The following is an 18,479-nucleotide window of genomic DNA, read 5'->3' on the forward strand; positions in this document are numbered from 1 at the left end:
AGCTAAAAGCCAAAGCTAGTCTCCAAAATAATTTAAAGTTTTAAGTTGCAATGTAAGAGACCTTTTCTAGAAAATGACTGTATAATATAGTGTCACCGTTCTTGGTTAATTATTTTGCAGAGTGTGAATTTCAGTTAATCGTTTCTTGCAAGGACCAAATAACATAGGTGCTTCCTAACAGCCTCTCTGGGAATAACTACTGTCCTTTCAGAAGCTAATTAATCAAGCTGTGCTCGTAAAAACTTAAGTAACTACCCACCAGGGTGAGAGTCCCCCAAGACCTCCCTGCTCCTGGAAGTCTCTTGCCCACTCTGTTGACCTTGGCCAAGAGAAGGGCAGTGAGTCAACTTGACTTGGCGTAGCACCCACCAGGGACTTTCCATGTCATCCAGCGTGGTCATCTGCCCAGGACAATCTGGAACTTTTAAACTTCATCTTGACTGAGAGTGCCCTTCAGAACTTAGTCAGAGTGACTTGTAGCTTGAGGAGGCAAAGGCAGATGAACTCCCATGGAAACATGGGAAGGTGAGGAAAAGCCTAGTTCTGTATTTTGAATTCAATAAATTATTGTGAATTTAACTTAATCACCATTTGCCAAGGACTTGAGGAAAAGCAAATCAGGAAATTAGCTCTGACCTCAGGAACTTACAGCCCAGTGGTACAGACAGACACACACAGGCTACTGGTAAGAGGAAGCAGAGTTTGCAGTTCTTCCCTCTGCATCCCCACAAAGGTGCATATCTCCACTGTCAAATTTATCTCATGGAACTGCAATTGATAGACTCTTGTCATTGTGTGTGTCTTTCTCCCCAGTAGCCTGTAAATTCCTTCAAGGCCAAAAACTTCATCTCTGTATCTGTGGTACCTTGAACAGGGATGGTCACATATTTGTTTAACAAATAAATGAATATAATAACAATAATAACTAACATTTAATGGGTCTTTAATACACATATATATATAAGCAGGTCCTAGATTAGATGCTTTATAAATATCTCATATAATTCCTCCAACAATTCTACAAGGGATTGTATAGGGAAGTGTGGAGTTAATACTCCCCATTTCACTGATAAGAAATGATACTTGGAGAGACGGAAGTAACTTTTCCAAAGTCCCAGAGCTGTTAAGTGGCAGAGAACTATGGATCCTCAGTCTGGCTGACTCGTAGGTTCATTTTTATTTTTAGCATTATCCATTACTATTTCAATAAAAACTCCAGAAAGGCTTACAAAGTTACACACAATCACATACACGCAAAAGAGGGTGATCCATTCCAAACTAAGGCAGGAGAGCAGATACAACATGTGCCATAAGATTCTGGAAGCCTTCCTGGAGGCAGTGGTCCCTGAGCTGGTCTTTGAAGCACAGAAGGGCTTTTATTAGCATTCCCATCGAAAAAAGTACCATGCAGAATGCAGGGAAGGGGAGGCTAAGTATTGATATGAGGGTGTGAGCATGAAGAGTGGATAAATTGGCTACTCCTTGGAATTTACTTCTGTAGTCTCTGTCAACCTCGTAGAGCTTCAAATCAGCAGCCTCACTACCACTATTATATCTCCACTCCCCAGCCTCCCATATTAATTCAAGAGCAGTACAAGCTGAATCAATGCACCAAATGATTTTTCCCCACAGTTTCCCTGTGTGCATAGACACACATATGCACACACACCATGTGTGTACACACACACACCATGACAGCTGCGAAAGGAAGGGGGAACAAGAGCTCAGTGGTCAATAGCCTCTGGCCAGAGGAGATAACATTTCAGACCTGATTTAAACTGCCCATTATGTTCATGATTCTTGCTGATGGGCACCTCACAATAAATGTCCTAGGCTTGTCTTTATCAAGCCTCCTCCAGTCAAGGCTCAGAGTTATGAGTCACTATTGGAGGGAGGAGGAATGGGCAGGGAAGGGGTTGCCAGGAAAGGTGTGTAAATGAGACAGATCCAGTGGCCAGGGCATCCATACATTATTTCTCAGTCAGTTTGTTTACATAACCACAATCCATTCTCTTAGGTGCCCTAAGGAAAAAAAAAAGGGGGGACTAGAGAGCTGAATTCAAAGTATATTACTTAAACTAAACAGAAATAAGTAACTCAGTTATGAGGGGAAGCCCCCTCTCACCTATCATTTTGCGAAAATGAACTCTTCATGGTTGAGTGACCCTCCCCAACCCCCATTCCTAAGATTAGTTTGAGCTTGCTCTAGAATATTTATTGAGGAGACCTTTCATTATAAAGCAGCCAAGTACCAGTTACCCGAAATATATGCAAGTTTTTAAAGTCTACATTCAAGGTTTAAAACCTTTTTGCTTATGAAAAATGTCCTACCTGGCCTCTCCCTGTCTCATTTGGGAGATTAAACGGTAGCTATATAGTCGAACTGCAATTCGCTTGGCTCTGAAGAAGCCATTATCATTGAAATTCAAGACCCTTGATCTAAGGTGTCTTGGAGAACTATAGCACACTATGTACTATATGTTAGAGTGCAGAGTACAGTGCAGAATTAGGCCTTGTAAAGAGTTACAGGAGAAAGCCTTGTATGAAACAAAATATAGTTGTCATAACAACTGATCTGCATGAGTTGTACATCACCCAGAAAGTCCGAGGTGTGGGTTATCCCAATCAAGGGAACAGCTGGAGTACAGTCAACAGTAAGCAAGCAGGCTATTTTCTTCTGCTATGAAAACGGATTTTTCCTCTTGAGTGAACAATGTAGGAATGTAACTGAAGCAAAGAGAGCCTCAGTTTGGGAGGGATAAGGATAGTAAAAGCCAAAGAAGTATTCCAGCAGGGAGATGATCAGGATGGCAAGGACCCAAGAAAGACAGGATTTTGCAAAAGCAGAGAGCCTAACTTACAAGGTCATTTCACACAAACAGTAACAAAAAGAGTTCTAAGTGAAAGACAGCAAGAACACACACAAAAAAGAAAATCAAGGCTTTATCAGAGATGTTTGTCAAATGAAGTTATAGTATCCTGATTACAAAAAATGTGGTAAGGTTTTCACTAAGGTTCTAGTCTCTTTTGACTGGCCATGATGCTGTCCAGATGCAGTCATTAGTCAACTTAGTACTCTGTCAATGTTACTTGACTAAAAATGTGCCAGTCACCATAGGGCATTTTTCAGCAGTCTGTATTCAGACTCTATTCAGGCCATCTGAATACAGTCACCAAAAACACTTGTTAGGAATACAAATTTCTAGGCTCTTCCACAGACCTACCTAATTCAAACTCCTAGGGACCTGGTGTGGGAACAGGAATTTTTAATAGAGTATCCCAAGTGAATCTTCAGTATACTAAGGTTTGAGAAGTATTCATATGGACAATAGAGAAAATATGATGTGTGGTCCCACCTGTCACAAAGTATGCAGTCTACTTGTAGAATTTAGAACAGTGCTTAAGAGTATTTTGGGTGCTATAGGACCCTAAAGACAATTACAACTCAAAGAGTCCTTCAGGAAAACTTCCTTAATCTCACTGGCCTTGCCAGCCAAATGTGCCTTTCATTTTGTTTGTCAACTTTCAGATGACATTACCTCTTTTCTACTTCTTATTTATTTATTTATTTAGTGTCTCCTCTCATGCAACTTACATTTCTTGAGAACAGGAGCTGTCTAATTCATCTTTCTGATTCATGAATGCTTGAGTGGATGATACAGAAATGGAGGAGGGGAGGCAGGAGGAGCTACAAGAGCATAGCAATTAGAACTAAATCTTCCTAGAGTAGGAAAGTGTTGATGTGAAAACAGGGTTGTATTATACCCAGAGCAGAGGAAAGAGCATGGGTAGGTATGAGATAACCACATAAGCAAGGTGACAGAGGCAGAGAAGGGGCATTGCATACGCTAATGCCCAAATGTGTTAAATACTCAAAGCAATATTATAGTTTCAAAAACATTCTGATTTTTACATTCCATTTAAAATTGTATTAAAAATATAAACTACCTAGAAATAAATTTAACAAATGTGTGCAAGACTTCTATACTGAAAATTATGAAACATAAAACATTGCTAAGAGAAATTAAAGAAGTCCTAAGTAAATGGTGAGATATACTATCTTCATGGATTGAAAGACTCAATATTGTTAATATATCAGTTCTCCCCAAAATTTATCTATAGATTTAATACAATTCAGTTAAACATCAAGTAGGTTTTTTTGAATGTTAAAAAAAATCTTATTTTAAATTTATTTTGGGAGGCTTGATAATATTATTAGCTTTATTTGTTCCAGAATGTGTAAGGGCAGCAAAAGCCAGCCTTGGAATTGTGTCTATATATATACTATATATATAATATATAGTATATATAAATATATATATATTATTTATTTTATATATATAATATAAATATATATTATATATTTTATATATATATTATACATAAAATAATATATATTATTTTAAATTTCATTTGAAATTCAAAGGACCAAGAATAACTAAGACAATCTTGAAAAAAAAAAGTCATAAGACCTATCCAACCTGACCTCAACACTCATCATAAAGCTATCGTGACTAAGAAAATGTGTTTTTTGTTGAAAGAACAGACAAATATGTCAATGAAACACAATTAAGAGTTTACAAATAGACCCATACACATATAAAATCCAGTGATTTGTGATAAGAATGGAAAAGCAATTAAATGGGGAAAATTTTATCCAATAATTTTTTTTTTTTTTTTGAGATGGAGTTTTGTTCTTGTTACCCAGGCTGGAGTGCAATGGTGCAATCTCAGCTCACTGCAGCCTCCACCTCCTGGGTTCAAGTGATTCTCCTGCCTCACCCTCCCGAGTAGCTGGGATTACAGGCACCCACCATCACATCTGGCTAATTTTTAAATTTTTTTGTATTTTAGTAGAGATGGGATTTTGCCATGTTGGCCAGGCTGGTCTTGAACTCCTGGCCTCAGGTGATGCACCCACCTCGGCCTGCCAAGTTGCTGGTATCAGAGGCATGAGCCACCATACCAGGCTTTCAATATATTTTTATTAACAACTGAATATTCATACAAGAAAAAATCCGTGAGTATTACCCTCCACCATACAGACAACTGAATTCAAAAATAAATGTTAGGACTAAGACAAAAACATGATTCAAAGAGAAAAGATAGAGAAATATCACCATGACCTTGATGTAGGCAAAGAGTCTTAGCACAAAAAAAGCACCAATCATAAAAAAAAATCGACAAATTATACTTCATCAAAATAAAAAAAAGTATCCTATCATCAAAAAAATCATTAAGAAAATAAATAGGCAAGCTACAGACCTGAAAAATTATTCATAACATATGTGACTATATATTTATTACAATTCAATTATAAAAGAACAAATGGCCTACTTTTCTACAAAAGCAAAAAATATGAACAGATATGTCATAAATGAAGATGAGTAAATGACCAATAAGCACATGAAAAACTTCTCAACAACATTATTAATCATCAGGGAAATAAAAATCAAAACAATGAAATACCACTACACACCCATTAGAATGGCTAAAATGAGAGAAAACTTGACAATCCCAAATGTTGGCAAGAGCATGGAGCAACAGGAACTCTCATATGTTGCTAATAAAAGTTTAAATGATGCAGTTACTTTAAGAAACAGTTTAAGAGTTCCTTAACCTTTGAAGAATATTAAATATACATATTATGACTCAGAAATGCCACAGTAAGGTGTTTATCCAAGAGGAACAAAAATATATATCCACAAAAATTCTTATAAACAATTATTTCTTCATAATTATCCCAAACTGTAAACATCTAGATGTCCACCAAAAGAAGAATAAATAACTGTGGTAAATTCATAATGGACCACTCCTTGGAAAGGGAAAAAAACTACTCATATATTCTTTCAACATGGATAAATGTCAAAAATATTATGGTGTGTGAAAGAAGCCGGACACACATACAAAAGTACACACCGTATGATTCTATTTATATGAACTTCTAGAATTGGTAAAACTATCTATGGTAAAAGAAATAAGGTGAGTGATCTTCCTGGAGGGAAGAGATTGACTGGCAAGGGGCACATGAAAGTTTTCTGGGGTGACATATTTGACCTTGTGTCTTAAAATGGGTCTGGGCTACACAAGTATAGGCATTTGTCAAGGTAGATCAAACTGTGCACATAAAATCTAAGTATTTTACTGTTCATAGATTGTATCTCAATTTTGTTTAAGTCCACAATCTATGTTGTGGTAACAATCCCCAAATCTTAATGGCTTAATACAACTAATTTTTATTTCTTTTTCAAAGTATACTGCAGGACTGGGCAACTGTCCAGGGTGGCCTTCCTTCATGTTGTGACTAAGGTTCAGGTCCCTTCAGTGTTGCATCTCTGCATCTCATCATGATGCCTCTGCCAGTTTTCTTAAAAAGGAGGAGAGACTGGTGAACCTGCAGGGGCTTTCAACCGCCTCTGCCCAGACATGACATAAGTTACTTCTTCTCACATCCTATTGACCAGGAGCAGTCACATGGCCCAGACTTAATGCAAAGGGTTGGAAAGTACAGGCTCCTATATACCCATGAAGGAAAGGATAACTAGATACTGGTGAGCATTAGAAATGCCCGCTACAATACTTTCCTTCAGGCCCTTCCATTTTAGCAAAGAAGAATAAAGTCTAACTTTCTATCAGATGATTATTAGAATTTCATCCCTGTGTTCAGACATGGTCTTAGTAAATGACGTGCCCTTCTTTCAACAAAGGGAGATGTTTCCCTTCTTCAAACATGGCTGAGCTAATGTTTTCTGGTAGACAGGAGTAAAGAATTCTATAAATGTACCTGGGAAAAATGCAACAAAAATCTAATCTGTGAAATTAACTGAAGAAGTCAGAGCAGATGCACATCCAAGTTCAGTGAGAAGGAGACACAGGATTGCTGAGGTAACTCTGAGGGGCACAGAGTGACAAATGACTGACAGGCCAATCTGGTCCAAAATAAATTATGATTGGGGATAATGGCCATGCTAGATGCATGCTGCTGTGGAGAAAAGTAGACATTATGAAAGGAAAAGGGGGTGTTTATCCAGTCAAGAGTGACAGTTTGCTGCTTGTCGAAAATCTTTATGTCCCTATGACTTTCTGAGTTTGTAGGTGCCCTGGAGAAAGGCCCATTGTAGCAAATCACAGAAAAAAAAAAGGGGTGAAAGACAATACCTGTTTTGCAATTACCTTTTCTGTTTGAAATTTGCTCAACGGGTCTTGAAAACTACAATAATTAAAAGAAAAAAAATAAAATGTTCCTGCAGATCCAATAGGTAAGATGTCAGGGACTCTATTTTGAAAATATCTGGGAGGCACTGCTGATTAATTTTTGGCTTATATTTGAGAAGAGAAGCAAGCACATTTTCTAAACCAACATGTGGAATTTTCTGATCATGTAAGTACCTTTAAAGTTCAGTTATATCAGGAATAGTCAGAAATTAGATTGTATAACTGTTCCCACAAATTGTTCAAAGGTTACCTCTCATCCAGTAGACAGGGACTGAGGTTGCATAATCACCAAAGCCCAGCTCAGAGAAGAAACACACAGAATATTAATATCCCTGAAGAATTTCCATCCACTTGGAAAGAGAGATGTAGCTTGATTGCAGAATGTGTAGCACACAAACATATCATCAGTGTTGTTGATCTAGTGCCTGCCTCCACTTATTCCAGAAAATTGCAGAAGAATGATTGCAGGGTGCCAAAGCAAGGCTGTCAGCTGTGAACCTGGTGATTGATGTGGCTTGTTTAAGTGTGTTCAGCCAAAAACAATTTGGGATGGCCAGACCTACCTTTTCTTCTTTGGGTGCATAATTGACACACCCCATTTAGGCCCTTGACTGATGTGCCAGTCAGGAACATTTCTGTTCAAGGGAAAGAGAACCCAAATCAAGCTGGCTTAAGGAAAAAAAACAAAGGTAACTTATATGACTCATATACCTGAAAAGTACAGTCATTGAGCTTCAGGTGCAGCTGTATCCAAACCCTCAGATGATTTTCTCCCCACCTCTCTCCAAATGTTGCCTCTGCTCTCTTCTGTATGGTTTTACTTTCAGTTGCTTGTGATTTCAAGACATAGTTTCAGGTCTGAGAGTTAAGCAGGAGTTTATTTTCTAATAGATCTGCTCACATTATCTAACTCACACTCTTTAGACCAATATCTTCACCTTGGTATAATGAAACAATTACTGTGGTCAAGAGATGTAATTACACTGATTAAGTTTGACTCATATTGCAATTCCTTAGTCAATCTCCTGTGACTACTAGGATTTGGTGTTCTGATTGGTCAAACCAGAGTCACATGCTCCACCTCTGAGAGTATCCCCACCTGAACCACGATGTAAGAGTGTGGAGAGAGAAACTGTTTCACAAGGGAAATTCTAGTGATTTATCAGAAGCAAAAATAGACTCTGGGCAGGGGGAAAAAAAAAATGACATCCACTATAACCAAAGCTAACAGTATATTTTAATATTATGTACCGGAAACACCTTCAGAGAAATTGAGGGTAGGGTCCATACATAATTCATCAAATTGTAGATTCTGAGGGTTAGAAGGTACATCAGAGGTTATAAAATCAATTCCCAATTGTGATAAGTTGCAAGCCAAATTTTAGCTTGGTAAATGAAGTGGAATTGAATATGTGGCACTCTTGGGGTAGATTCTTAAACATTTGAGGGACCAAAAAATATTACTAAGTGAATTAAAGAAGGAAGAAAAGTCTTTACAGAGCTTCTTGATTCAATCAAAGAAGCTTCTCTTACTCTCTTAAGGGCTTTAAAATATGTATTTGGACAGGTCAGTTTCAGCTTAAGTACTGGCATCATAGACTATATCTGACTAACCCTCCTGCCAACAACAACTATAAAGTCTGCATAAAATTTTTTTAAAAAGGAAATTGTTGGAAGGCACTAGAGAACAACAAAAATCTGGAATAAAATGGAGGAGACATAACCCTCAAAAAGAAGGAAGCAGACTAGGTGGGATTTACATTACTTATTTTTCTCAAGGGTCCTACAAGTTTGCAGAGCACAGGGTATAGAGCTCAGGTATAAAATGGCAGTCTTAATAGTTAAAGGCTGGAGTTTGGAGCTGCCAGAACACTGCTGAAAATTAAGGGGGAAATTCTTAGAATGAGGAAGCCACAAATGGCGGATCCTCATATCTGTGTACAACTGTCTTCAAAACCTTGGATGACTCTTAAATGTCATGCATTGATGGTAGTGCTCCCAAGAACCAAGAAGTTAGCAACAGCTGAATGGCTAAAATTCTGAGCAGAGAGTTCAGCAACTACTGGTTTGACTTTCAAATTCTACCAAGTTAGAGGAGCTCATTCAATACCTTGAGCTATCTATAGAAACATCAGAAGAACCACACCTTAAGAATAAAGATTATACTAGGACTATGGACTATGACCTAAGAATAAAGAAAGAACGGAAATATATGTGCTCCAACAAAACCTAAAACCAAGCCTCCACAACATCAAGATTATTCTTCAGTAATTTAACTGCCTATTACAATAAAACCCAACAGTTTTCAGAAAAAGATAATAGAATCTAGAGTCTCTATTATCTGTAATGTTCAGTATGCAATCAAAAATTACTAGACATTCAAAAAAGCAGGAAAATGTGACCTATAATTAAAAAAATAAAACAATAGAAACAGACCTGTAAATGAACCAGATATTGAAAATATCAGACAAATATTATTTAATAGCTACTATAAATATCTTAAAATTTGTAGATGTTCATCAATGTCATCGAAAGCACAGATATTATAAGGAAGAAATGGCATATTTTGGAACAGATACAGAAACACTAAAAATTGAAATATTTTAACTTAAACTACACAATACCTAAAGTGGAAAATTCAGTTGGGTGGTGCTATAGACTGAATGTTTATGCCATGCCCCTCATCGCCAATTTATATTTTGAAACCTAATTCCCAATGTGATGATATTTGGAGATAGGGACTTTGAGAGGTAATTAAGTCATGAGGGCAGAGCCTTCATGTACTGGCTTAGTGCCCTTATAAAAGAAATCACCAATGACTCACTTCCCTTTTTGCCATGTGAGAACCACTAAAAGAAAGGCATGTATGCACCAGGAAGCAGAACCTCATCAGACATCAAATCTGCCAGCATCCAGAACTGTGAGAAATAAATTTCTGTTGTGTATAAGCCACCATACTTGTATACTTGTACACTGCATAAGACAAAGGTACTTTGTCATAGCAGCCTGAAAGGACTAAGATAGATGGGCTTAATAGTCAACTGAACAATGCAGAAGAAAAAAATTAGTAAACTTAAAGAGAAACTAATAGAAATTGTCCAAAGTGAAGCCCTGAAAGAAAAAAAAAAAAAAAGGATTCTGAAAACTATTATAATAGAGTCTCCATGAACTGTGAGACAATTTAAGTGGTCTAACACATGTGATTTGGACTCCACGAAGGCAAGGAGAGAGAAAAAACGAAAAAGATAGGTAACATATTTATAAGACTAATAGCTTAATTTTTTAAGACGATGAAAAAAATTTCTAGAACCAAGAAATTCAGAACACTTAAGAATAATTACAGGCTGGGCGCAGTGGCACACACCTGTAATCCCAGCACTTGGGAGACCGAGGTGGGTGGATCACCTGAGGTCGGGAGTTCGAGACCAGCCTGACCAACATGGAGAAACCCTGTCTACTAAAAATACAAAATTAGCCAGGCATGGTGGCACATGCCTGTAATCCCAGCTACTCAGGAGGCTGAGGCAGGAAAATTGCTTGAAACCAGGAGGTGAAGGATGCAGTGAGCCGAGATAGTGCCATTGCACTCCAGCCTGGGCAACAAGAGCAAAACTCTGTCAAAAAAAAAAAAGAATAACTACAAAGAAAACCATAGTTTGGCACATCATAATCAAACTATTGACAAAGATAAGGAGAATATCTTCAAACCAGCCAAGAGGTGGAGTTGGGGCATACAATATGTTCAAGGAAACAATAACAGCTAACTTCTCATCAGAAATAATAAAGAACAGAGAGTGGAGCAAGATGGCAGAAGAGAAGCCTATAGCATTTACCCCCTCTGCTCCCCCAAACACCGAATTTTAACAACTACCTGCATGTAGGAAAGCACTGTCACAAGAACCAAAAATCAGGTACCAGCTTGGCCTTAGTGGGGTAGAGCAACAAGCTGGCTCTTAGGGTCCCTGAGTCCAGGCCTAGGCTCTTGGACAGCACATCTGGACCTGCCTGGGCCAGACGGGAGCTCACAGTCCTGATATGTGGGTCTCAGGCTTGGCAGAGGTTCCTCTGCCTGTGGAAAAGGAAGGGAAGGGCAGAAAAGACTTTATATTGTGGTTTGTATGCCAGTTTAGCTTCAGTCAAATAGAATATCAGGCAAGTTGCTAAGGATTTTGTCTCCAGTGTCTGGCTCCTAGACATCATCACTGGAGATGCCTGGATCCCGAAGGAATTTGCTGCCCTGAAGGAAAGGGCCTTGGGTGAGGCCAGTGCTGTGCTGGCTTCCAGTCTCACTCAGCACTGGCCAGGTGGTAGTGGCCATAGGGGTGCTTGCATCACCATATCCTGAGTTCCAGGTAGCTCAGCAGAGATATAGAGAGAATCCTTTTGTTTGTGAGAAAGTAAGGGAAAAGAACAAGAGTCTGCCTGATAATCCAGAGAATTCTTTTTGATCTTATCCAAGACCACAAAGGCAGTACCTCTACAAGTCTGCAAAAACCACAGTATTATTGGGCTTAAGACCCAAGTCCCTTCAAATTGCTGGAAAGCCTTCCCAAGCACAAGCACAAACAAGCCCAGACTGTGAAGACTACAATACATACCTAACTCTTCAAAGCCAGACATTGATGAACATCTACAAGCATCAACTCCATCCGGGAAAACATGACCTCACCAACTAAATGAGGTACCAGGGACTAATACTGGAGAAACAGAGATATATGACCTTTTAGAAAGAGAATTCAAAATAGCTGTTTTAAAGAAACAGAGAAAAGCAAGATAGCACAGGGAAGGAATTCAGAATTCTATCAGATACATTTAACAAAGAGATTGAAATAATGCATCAGAGTCTCTTAATAGCAGAATTGAACAAACAGAAGAAAGTGAGCTTGAAGACAGGCTATTTGAAAACACACAGTCAGAGGAGACAAGAAAGAATAAAAAACAATAAAGCATACATACAAGATCTATGAAATAGCCTCAAAGGAGCAAATCTAAGACTTACAGGCCTTAAAGAAGAGGTAGAGAGAGAGAGAGAGACAGGGGTAGAAAGTTTACAAAGGGACAATATCAGAGAATTTCCCAAACCTAGGGAAAGATATCAACATTCAAGTACAAAAAGGTCATCAAATATCAAGCAAATTTAACCCAAAAGTTATTAAATGACTCAAGGCATTTAATAATCAAACTCCCAAAGGTCAAGGACAAATAAAGTACCCTAAAAGCAGAAAGAGAAAAGAAAAAAATAACTTACAACGGAGTTTCAATACTTCTGGCAGCGGACTTTTCAGTAGAAATCTTATAGGACAAGAGACAGTGGAATGACACATGAAAAGTGCTGAAGGAAAATAAACTTTCATCCTAGAATAGTATATCCAGAAAAAAAAAATTATTTTAGCATGAAGGAGAAATGAAGACCTTTCCAGAAAATCAAAAGTTGAGTGACTTCATCAACATCAGACCTGTCCTACAAGAAATGCTAAATGGAGTTCTTCAATATGAAAGAAAAGAATGTTGATGGGCAAGAAGAAATCATCTGAAGGTTCAAAACTCAGTGGTAATAGGAAGCACACAGAAAACCACAGAATGGTATAACACTGTAATTGTGTTATGTAAACTACTTTTGATTTAGATAGAAAAACTAAATGATGAATCAGTCAAAAATAATAACCACAACTTTTCAAGATATAGTACAGTAAGACAAAGAGAAACAACAAAAAGATAAAAATTGAGGCGATCAAGTTGAAGTGTAGAATTTTATTAGTTTTCTTATTTGTGTGTTTGTTTATGCAATCAGTGTTAGATTGTCATCAGTTTAAAATAACGGGTTATAAGATAGTATTTGAAAATGGCATAATAATCTCAAATCAAAGAACATACAATGGATACACAAAAAATAAAAAGCAAGAAATTAAATCACATCACCAGAGAAAATCACCTTCATTAAAAGAAAGACAGGGAGAAAGGAAAGAAAAGAAGAGAAGATTGCAAAACAACCAGAAACAAATAACAAAATGGCTGGAGTAAGTCCCAATGGACTAAGCTCTCCAATCAAAAGACACAGATGGCTTAATGAATGAAAAAACAATACCAAATGATCTGTTGCCTACAAGAAATACACTCCACATATAAAGACACACATACACTAAAAATAAAGGGATGGAAAAAGATATTCCATGCCAATGGAAACCAAGATACTTATATCAGACAGAATAGATTTTAAGACAAAAACTGTAGGAAGCAACAAAGAAGGTCATTACGTAGTGATAAAAGTGTCAATTCACCAGGAGGATTTAATGATTGTAAATATACATGCACCCAACACTAGAGCATCCATATATAAAGTAAATACTAATAGCACTAAAGGGAGGTAGATCCCAATATATTAATAGCTGGAGACTTCAACACCCCCACTTTCAGCATTGGACAGATCTACCAGACAGAAAATCAACAAAGAAACATTAGACTGAATCTGCATTATAAAACAAATGGACCTAATAGATACTAACAGAACATTTCATTCAATGGCTGCAGAATACACATTTTTCTCCTCAGCACAGGGATCATTCTCAAAGATAGACCATACATAAGGTCACAAAACAAATCTTAAAACATTTTTTAAAAATGAAATAATATCAAGCATCTTATCTGACCACAATGAAATAAAACTAGAAATCAATAACAAAAGGAATTTTGGAAACTATACAAACACATGAAAATTGAAAAATATGCTCTTGGATGACCAGTAGGCCAATGAAAAAATTAAGAAGAAAACTGAAAATTGTTTTGAAACAGATGATAAAAGAAATACAACATAACACAAATCTATGGATACAGCAAAAGCAGTACAAAGAAGAAAATGTATAGCTATAATTGTCTATATAAAAAAAGAAAAACTTCAAATAAACAACCTCATAAAGCATCTTAAAGAACTAGAAAAGCAAGAGTAAACTGAATCCAAAATTAGTATAAGAAAAGAAATAATAAACATCTGAGCAGAAATAAATGAATTTGAAATATAGAAAACAATTCAAAAGGTCAATGAAACAAAAAACTGTTTTTTTGTAAAGATAAACAAAATTTACAAATCTTGGCCAGACTAAGAAAAAAGAAGAACAAAATAAATAAAATCAGAGGTGAAAAAGGAGACATTACAAATGATACTGCAGAAATTCAAAGGAATATTAGTAGCTACTATGAGCAACTATATGCCAACAAATTAGAAAATCTAGAAGAAATGGATAAATTTCTCAACACATACAAGCTACCAAGATCAAACCATAAAGATATGCAAAAGCTGAAAAGACTAATAGCAAGTAATGAGATTGAAGTCATAATAAAAAGTCTCCCAGTAAAGAAAAGCCCAGGACCCAGTGGCTTCACTGATGAATTCTACCAAACATTTAAAGAAGGACTAATATCAATCCTACTCAAACTGTTCTGAAAAATAGAGATGGAAAGAAAGAATACTTCAAAACTTATTCTACAAGACCAGTGTTACCCTGATACCAGAACCAAACAAAGACACATTTTAAAGGGAGAACTACCGCCCAATATCTCTGATGAATATTGATGCAAAAATGTTCAACAAAATACTAGCAAACTGAATTCAACAAGACATTAAAAAGATTATTCATCATGACCAAGCAGGATTTATTCCAGGAATGCAAGGATGGTTCAACACACATAAATCAATCAATGTGATACATCATATCAACAGAATGAGTACAAAAACCATATGACCATTTCAATTGATGCTGAAAAAGCATTTGATAAAGTTCAATATCCCTTCATGACAAAAATGCTAAAAAAACTGGGCATAGAGGGAACATAACTCAACTATTAAAAGTCATATATGGAAGACCCACAGCTAGTATCATACCTAATAGGGAAAAACTAAAAGCCCTTTCCTCTTAGATCTGGAACACAACATGGATGCCCACTTTTACCACTTTTTTGATAGTATTTTGTTGAACATAGTGCTCTAGATGGTATTTCCAGTACTATGTTATTCAATATAATACTGGAAATCCTAGCTAGAGCAATCAGACAAGAAAAAGAAGTAAGATCCAAATTGGAAAGGAAGAAGTCAAATTATCCTTGTTTGCAGATGATATGATCTTATATTTGGAAAAAACTAGACTCCACCAAAAAACTAGTAGAACTAATAAACAAATTCAGTAAAGTTGGCTGAGCACAGCGGTTCATGCCTCTAATTCCAGCACTTTGGGAGGCCAACGTGAGAGAGTCACTTGAGGTTAGATGTTAAAGATCAGCCTGGACAACATAGTGAGACCCCATCTCTACAAAATATGTTTTTAAAAATTATCTGGACATGGTAGCACACCCCTGTAGTCCCAGCTACTCAGGAGACTGAGGCAGGAGGAGCACCTGAGCCTGCACTGTAGCCTGGGCAACAGAGCAAGACCCTGTCCCAAAGAAAAGAAAAAAGAAAAATATTCAGTAAAGTTGCAGGATACAAAATCAACATACAAACATCAGTAGGAATTCTATATGCCAACAGTGAATAATTTGAAAAGCAATCAAAAAAAGTAATTCCATTTATAATGGCCACAAATAAAATAAAATACCTAGGAATTAATGGCAAAGAAGTGAAAGATCTCTACAAAGCAAACTATAAAATGCTGATGAAAGAAATTGAAGAGGACACACACACCCACAAAAAAAAGATATTTCATATTAATGGATTGGAAGAATCAATATTGTTAAAACGTTTATATTACCCAAAGCAATCTACAGATTCAATGCAATCCCTATCAAAATACCAATGGCATTCTTCACAGAAATAATAAAACAATTGTAAAATTTATATGGAATCACAAAAGACCCAAAGTAGACAAAACTACTCTGAGCAAAAAGAAAAAAATGAGGAATCACATTACCTGACTTCAAATTATACTCCTGAGCTACAGTAACGAAAACAGCATGGTACTGGCATAAAAACAGACACATAGACCAATGGAACAGAATAGATAATCCAGAAACAAATCCACACACCTACAGTGAACTCATTTTCTACAAAGGTGTCAAGAACGTACATTGGCAAAAAGGCATTCTCTTTAATAAACTGTGCTGGGAAAACTAGATATTCACATTCAGAAAAATGAAACTACACCCCTATTTTTCACCACATACAAAAATCAAATAAAAATTGATTAAATACTTAAATCTAAGACCTGAAACTATGAAACTACTAAAAGAAAACACTGGGGAAACTCCAGGACATTGGTCTGGGCAAAAGTTTTTTGAGTAATACCCCACAGGCACAGGCAATCAAAGCAAAAATGGACAAATGGGATTACATCAAGTTAAAAAGCTTCTGCAGAGCAAAGAGAATACAATCAATGAAATGAAGAAACAACCCCAAGAATAGTAAAAAATATTTGCCAGCTACCCATATGACAAGGAGTTAATAACTAAAACATATGAGTTCAAACAACTCTATAGGAAAAGAATTCTAATAATCCAATTAAAAAAAAAACAGAAAAAAGATCTGAATAAACCTTTCTCAAAAAAAGACATACAAATGGCAAACAGGCATATGAAAAGGTGCTCAGCATCATTGATCATCAGAGAAACATAAATTAAAACTACAATGAGATATCATCTCACCCCATTTAAAATGGTTTTTATCCAAAAGACAGGTAATAACAAATACTGGTGAAGATGTGGAGAAAAGGGGACAGACACTTGTACACTGTTGGTGGGAATGTAAGTTAGTACAACTAAAGAGAAGAGTTTTGAAGTTCCTCAAAAATCTAAAAATAGAGCTACCATATGATCCAGCAATTCCACTATTGGGTATATACCCCAAAGAAAAGAAATTAGTGTATCAAAGAGATAGTCCCGTGTTTGTTGCAGCACTGCTCACAATAGCCAAGATTTGGAATCAAACTAAGAGTCCATCAACAGATGGATGGATAATGAAAATGTGTTACTTCTACACAATGACGTACCGTTCAGCCATAAAAAGGATGAGATCCAGTCATTTGCAACAACATAGATGAACTGGAGATCATTATGTTAAGTGAAATAAACCAGGCACGGAAAGACAAACATCGTGTGTTCTCACTTACTTGTGGGATGTAAAAATCAAAATGATTGAAGTCATGGACATAGAGAGTAGAAGGATGGTTATCAGAGGGTGGGAATGGTGGCGGGAGGGATGGGGGGAGACAGGAATAGTTAATGGGTACAAAAATACAGAAGAAATAGAAATAAGATCTAGTATTTTATTTTATTTTATTTTATTTTATTTTTTTTTTGAGACGGTGTCTTGCTCTGTAGCCCAGGCTGGAGTGCAGTGGCATGATCTCGGCTCATTGCAACCTCTGCCTCTCGGGTTCAAAAAATTCTTTGCCTCAGCCTCCCGAGTAACTGGGATTACAGGTGCCCGCCACCATGCCCGGCTCATTTTTGTATTTTTAGTAGAGATGGGGTTTCACCATCTTTGCCAGGTTGGTTTTGAACTCCTGACCTCGGGATCCACCCACCTTGGCCTCCCAAAGTGTTGTAATTACAGGCATGAACCACCATGCCCAGCCAAGATCCAGTGTTATATGTGATAGCACAAGAAGAATTATAGTCAATAACTTTATTGTATATTTTAAAACAACTAAAAGGGTATAATTGGATTGTCTACAACACAAAAGATAAATGCTTGAGGGGATGATACCTAATTTCCATAATGTGATTATTATTCATTGCATGCCTGTACCAAAGTATCTCATGTACCCAATAAGTATATATAGTATGTCCTCACAAAAATTAAAAATTATAAAATGTTAAAAAAAGAAATAATAGAGATCATAGGACATCTGAAACAATATGTTTAAAGTAACAAAAGGGAAAGAAAGTGTCAACATAAAATTATATATCTAGTGAAAATATCCTTTAAAAATGAAGGTGAAATAAAGACACATGCAGCTAAGTGGAAGGGGAGAAAAATGTCACCTGTAGACAATAAATGCTGAAGAGAAAGGATGCCAGATGGAAATTCAGATCTACAGGAAGAAACTAAAAGCACTGGAAATGATAAACATGTTGGTAAATATAAAATTACTTTTTTCTTAATTTATTGAAAAAACCATATAGACAGATGTTATTTGACTGTGCTTCTCAAGGTGTTCATCGACCCATGACTCAAGCTTCCTACTATTGCTCCAAGTCTTGGAAATTGTTTTGGGTTTTTGTTGTTGTTTTGTTGAGGCAGGGTCTTGCTCTTTTGCCTAGGCTGGAGTGCAGTAGTA

Source organism: Macaca nemestrina, chromosome 20 (genome assembly GCF_043159975.1).
Source record: "Macaca nemestrina isolate mMacNem1 chromosome 20, mMacNem.hap1, whole genome shotgun sequence".
NCBI classification, from domain to species: Eukaryota; Metazoa; Chordata; class Mammalia; order Primates; family Cercopithecidae; genus Macaca; species Macaca nemestrina.